The sequence below is a fragment of the Symphalangus syndactylus genome, chromosome 3 (genome assembly GCF_028878055.3).
Source record: "Symphalangus syndactylus isolate Jambi chromosome 3, NHGRI_mSymSyn1-v2.1_pri, whole genome shotgun sequence".
NCBI lineage: Eukaryota > Metazoa > Chordata > Mammalia > Primates > Hylobatidae > Symphalangus > Symphalangus syndactylus.
The window spans coordinates 108,528,125-108,534,124 of record NC_072425.2 but is presented as its reverse complement, the minus strand read 5'-3'; the positions used below and the strand labels follow the sequence as shown (position 1 = coordinate 108,534,124).

At 43.1% G+C, this 6,000-nt stretch overlaps 1 protein-coding gene across 6 annotated transcripts in view; it reads left to right on the top strand.

Moving 5' to 3' along the window:
- The first annotated feature begins 2,066 nt into the window (after window positions 1-2,066).
- Window positions 2,067-6,000, top strand: part of GATAD1 (GATA zinc finger domain containing 1) — a 57,521-nt gene continuing 53,587 nt past the window's right edge. For all 6 annotated transcript variants that reach the window (XR_010120071.1, XR_010120070.1, XR_010120069.1 and 3 more), the window contains exon 1: window positions 2,067-2,354. The gene's annotated coding sequence lies outside the window, so the exon portion shown is untranslated. The remainder of the gene's footprint in view (window positions 2,355-6,000) is intronic.

Sequence of the window (6,000 nt, the reverse complement as noted above, 5' to 3'; positions counted from 1 at the left end):
GAGCACTTTAGATACCATTACAAATATTAAATGCAAATTTTTTTTTTTTTTTTTTTTTTTGAGACAGTCTCCCTCTGTCGCCCAGGCTGGAGTGCAGTGGTGCAATCTCGGTTCGCTGCAAGCTCTGCCTCCCGGGTTCATGCCATTCTCCTGCCACAGCCTTCAGAGTAGCTGGACTACAGGCGCCCGCCACCACACCCAGCTAATTTTTTTTTGTATTTTTAGTAGAGACAGGGTTTCACCGTGTTAGCCAAGATGGTCTCGATCTCCTGACCTCGTGATCCGCCCGCCTCAGCCTCCCAAAGCGCTGGGATTACAGGTGTGAGCCACTGTACCCGGCCAAAATGCTAAATTTTAAGTGTAATATTTGTGATATTTACTATACTGTAAGAAGAACTTTAACAAAGAAAAGATGGGCAACTCAGTAAGAAAATGAGAAAAGGCCAGGCACAATGACTTACAACTGTAATCTCAATGTTTTTGGAGGCCAAGGTGGGAGGATTGATTGCTTGAGTCCAGGAGTTTGAGACCAGCCTGGGCAACATAGTGAGATCCCATTTCTAAAAAAAAAAATTAGCCAGGCATGGTGACATGTGCCTGTAGTCCCAGCTACTCAGATGGCTTAAATGGGAGGATTTCTTTAGCCCAAAATTTCAAGGCTGCAGTGAGCTATGATTGTGCCACTACACTCCAGCCTGGGCAACAGAGCAAGATCTTGTCTCTAAAACAAAGAGAGACAGAAAAGAACATAAATAGGCAATTCGTATGGTCAATAAACTTAGGAGACGATACCTCACAAATAACCAAAGAACTGCAAGTAAAAACAAAAAAGACCGGCAAAGATTAAAAAGATAAGTCTCAGAATTGCAAGGCTGTGAAGAGATAGATAATAGAGAATTCAGAGCTACAAAATGACCTCCATGGACCCTATACATGTTTGTGTTCATGGGTCCCTTCCTCCAAAAAAATACTAAAAATTATATGTCGTTAGTGCATTGGTATAAAGATGAATATAATCCTCTCTGGAGTCATTATATATTACATATTCATTATTATATTCACTTTTTTCTCCTGCTTTAAAAAATTAAAACGTGTTTATGGCCCCTAAAACTATGGTGAGTCCTAGGCACTGGGCCTACTTGCCTAGTAAGTATCAGTCCTGGGACACCCTCATGGGGGCATAAACGTTTGGGGGGTGGGTGGCAATTTAGCAGCATCTATCAGAATTCAAAATGTGTCTTACTTTAGACCCAACAGTTACATTTTTAGAAATTTATCCCATAAACCTATCCACACAGATAGGCAAAGACACATGTATAAGGAAGTTCATTACACCATTCATTGTTTGTAACTACAAAAAAATTTTAAACAGTTTAAATATCCATCAGCAGGGGAATGGTTAAATTAATTTTGGCACAGGAAAAGGCAGATATATATGGACTGATGTGGAGAGTTCACTGTTACACACTTTTAAATTTAAAAACTAACATTAGAAAATAACATTGAGCAAGATCACATTAATGTTGTACATACACCCACACATACACACACACTTCCCGAGACTGGAAGGATACACTATAAACTGTTCATATGATCATCTCTAACCCAGCAGAGTTGGGAAACACACTCTGAATAGTATGAATTTTTACAATGAGCATCTATTACTTATATAATAACAGAAAAAGATATTTACATTGTGAAGAGAAAAGGAAATATTTCTCTTTTTGATAAAGTTTGGACTCCTCCGAGGAAAGCGGTCTTCACGCAGAGCTGAGAGGCACTAGAGGATGCTCAGATAACCAAGTTGATTTCCTCTCCAGTGTCTTGCAAATCAGAAGGGGGAGAGGCAGCAAGATTTTGAAAGCACTCAAAAACAAAAACAAAAACAAAGCCACAGGCAACTGAGTTTTCCTCATGCAACTATATTTGGCTGGTGCCTGAATCACAAAATGAGGCTTTCACTTGGCCCTCAAGTAGCTCTCCCACCTCCTGAGCCAGTGGTCGGTCATCCAAAGCCTGGGCAGGCGCTGGGACTGAGAGGCAATGTTCTGAGCGACAGTTAGGAGAGTGGCAGTTGGAACATGGGTGGACCTAGGTGGAGGGGCCCTAAGTCAAGCGCTAACTGTCAAGCTTCATTCTGGTCAAAGAGCCATGCCAACGCACTCCTTATTGTCTTAGGCAAGACTGCACCAAAATCTCCAAACCGATTCCATGTCAGGGAACAAGAGGCTCCTGGAGGACGTGGTGTGTCTCAACCATGTCATCACTGTCTCCTAAGCAGGAGGAAGATGTTTATGAAACTCCACCAGAGGAGCCCACCAGAGATCCTGCACAGTTATTATGTTGGCGCAAAGGTAATTGTGGTTTTGGCCATTAAAAGTAATGGTGAAGCCAGGCGCAGTGGCTCATGCCTGTAATCCTAGCACTTTGGGAGGCCGAGGTGGGTGGTTCACCTGAGGTCAGGAGCTGAAGACCAACCTGGCCAAGATGGTGAAACCCCATCTCTACTAAAAATACAAAAATTAGCTGGGCGTGGTGGAGGGCGCCTGTAATCCTAGCTACTCGGCAGGCTGAGGCAGAGAATTGCTTGAACCCCGGGGGGCAGAGGTTGTAGTGAGCCGAGATTGTGGCACTGCGTTCCAGCCTGGGTGACAGAGCGAGACTCCGTCTCAAAAAAACAAAAAAATTAATGGTGAGAGCTGCAATTACTTTTGCATCAACCTGATATTTCAAATAAGTAAGACTTGTGGGTGATAAAGTGTGCATTGTTTTTTCTGGTGAATGATGATGATGTTGGTACAGGGAGATGGCTACCCGTGGGCTGCAGGACAGTGAGGAGTCGTGGAGGAGCCTGATTCAGGCAGTGTGGCGGGAGAAGTCAGATGACCAGGCAGGGACAGCTGGGATGAGATCCTCTTCCTGGAATTTCTAGGCAGGGAGGGGAGTGGGAGCAGAAACTTGTCCTGAATAGAGGCTGCTGCTGAGAAAAGGCTAACTGATACATTAACTCTTTCGTTAAACTGCTAATTAGTGCATGTCTAGTGTGCGCAAGGAGCAGAGAAGTGGAAGAAACAAAAGAAGAAAAGGCCATACTTCCTGTCTTCAGGATGCTTATAGTCAGTTGAAGGAGACACAAAGTGAATGCCTAAGAGAGAAGGAAAAGCAATAGAAAGGAACAGCTACATAATGGATTCTGGGCTTCATACCAAGGTGATGGGTTGATCTGTGCAGCAAACCACCATGGCATACATTTACCTATGTAACAAACCTGCACATCCTGCACATGTACCCTGGAACTTAAAAATTGAAGAAAAAAAAAAGAGAGATAAAGAAATAAACAGTTATGTAAAGTCAGGGAGTTGGGAAAGGAGACGTAAATTCCATCATGGGCCTGAGCCGATTCTTGAGAGATGGTCAGGGTTGGGTGTGAAGAGTTGGGAGGAGACACATTCCAGGCACCAAGAACACCCCGAGCCAAGGCATGAGGGTGAGAACTGTGGGGGCACACACTCCACATAGAAAGTAGTGCCATTAGGTTATAACATAGAAGGTGTGCCTGCAATGGAAGATACAAATGTCATGTGCACCTCCTGAAACTAAAAAACAAAAGGTTTCTAGGAATATCTGCCCTGGTTCTCCTCCCTCAAACCTTCTAGCAGTTTCACAAGTCTCTCTCATTTTCTCCCTGTCCAGTCCTCAGTATCTCTCTCTAGTTTGCTGATGTAAATAGGGAATTTGAGTTAATTTTTTCCAAAATGTAATTAACATGATTTACGTGATTACATGTGAGGGGTATAACTAATGACTTGACCAAGATCCAGTGAAAAGAAATGCTTCCTCATTCTTCTTTCTTATCAGCCTCATAGTTGACATTAACAAGGCACTTACTAGATGTAAAAGTTGTTGATAACTTCACATGAACTGCTTTGTGTAATCCTCACATCAACCCTATGGGGTATGTTCTCTTGCTCTCCTCATTTAACAGTTACGTAACCAGAGGCTCAGTGGCAGTGTTCCCCCAACCCGGGAGATATCCAGGAGAAGGGTGCACAGTCAAGGAATTCCACATCTGCCCACACTCGTCAAGACACAAAATGTGGTGGATGTGATCTCTTTGGAAACACAGAAATATAGAAAATATGCATGCATATTTTATGTATCTGCTTGTTTTTTTTACTCTTAAGAGTTTTAATTAATGAACCATGTAACATTTAAATCATGCAAATTAGACTGCATGCTGGCACTGACAATCCCCTGGGGAATTCGGCATTCTTCTTTTTCCCTTACTGTGAAATTTAAGGCCACAGGAGGTATTTATTTCTGTGTCCACAGCTTACATACACACCACCATCACCACCACCAGAATTTTCTCAGCCATTCCATAGGTACCAAATTGTCTTTATGAGCTCTGGGTCCAGGCTGAGTATCTCTCATTGCATCCTATGTTCTGACTGTGTCCCCCAAATTTTCATGTGTTGAAACTTAATTACCAATGTGATAGTATTAAGAGGTAGAGCCTTTGGGAGTGGAACCCCCGTGAACGGGATTAACAACCTTATAAAAAGGCTAGAGGAACTAGCAATTGTCCCCTTTTGCATTTCTGCCCTTCTACCATGTAAAGACACCTAGATGGCACCATCTATGAAGAATGGGCTCTCTCTAGACACTGGACCTGCTAACATCTTGATCTTGGTCTTGCCATCCTCTAGGACTGTAAGAAATAAATTTCTGCCTGGGGACAGTGGCTCACACCTGTAATCCCAGCACTTTGACAGGTTGACATAGGCGGATCACCTAAGGTCACGAGTTTGAGACCAGCCTGGCCAACATGGTGAAACCCCGTCTCTACTAAAAATACAAAAAATACCAGGTGTGGTGGCAGGTGCCTGTAATCCCAGCTACTCGGGAGGCTGAGGCAGGAGAATCCCTTGCACCCAGGAGGCAGAGGTTGCAGTGAGCCAAGATCATGCCACTGCATTCCAGCATGGGCAACAAGAGTGAAACTTAGAAAGAAAGAAAAGAAAGGAAAGGGAAGGGTAGGGAGAAGGGAAGGGAGAAGGGAAGGGGGAAGGGAAAGGGGAAGGAAGGAGGGAAGGAAGGAAAAAAGGAAGGAAGAAAGGAAGGAAGGAGATGGATGGAAGGAAGGAAGGAAGGAATGAAGGAAGGACTTTCTGTTCTTTATAAATTACCCATTCTCAGGTATTTTGTTACAGCAACACAAATGGACTAAGATATTGTGTTAGTCTGTGAGCTCTCTCCTGGCCAGGCCTACCGTGGCTCCTGTTTTTCCTGAGGTACCAGCTGAGGGGGCAGGGGGTTGAGTTACAGCCTTCATTACAGGGCCTTCTTAAGTTCTTTTCTCCTACCCATTTCCCTCACTTCCCCATTTGACCCCCCGCTCACCTGCTTCTCTACTTAGTAGTCCTTATTTGTCCTCACATACACTACTGCTATGCTATGCTCTAATACACATGCACAAGAATTTTGTCATACTGTAGCTACTGCTGCTTGGAGAAGCCCCATTAATTGAATCAGGACAATGTGCCAAGCACAGTAACTGATGAAATCTTCACACAGCCCTAAGGTGGACAATATCGTCCTCACTTTACAGATGAACTGAGCTTCAGAGACAAGGTCCAGTCAGCAGCCCTCAAACCAGGTACTGCCCACTGTGCACTACTGTCTCTGGCTGGGAGAGAGTTTTAGGGTCAACAAACTGCCCTTATTTTCTTCTTTACCATTTGATACTTTCTCTTCTTGTTTATATTTTTAAATAAAAGTAATGCATACATATGGTGAAAAAATGTCAAACAACACAAAATCAAAAACTCCTTTATCACACCTGTTAACATCTATTGTCAATAATTCTTAGTTTCAGTTCTAACAACTTAAAAAATGCAACACACACACACGAAAGTTTCTAATTTACACAAAGTGATCTTATTCTGTACTGTTTTCTAAATTGCTTTCTTTCCTTTTTAATATCTGAGATTTTTTTTT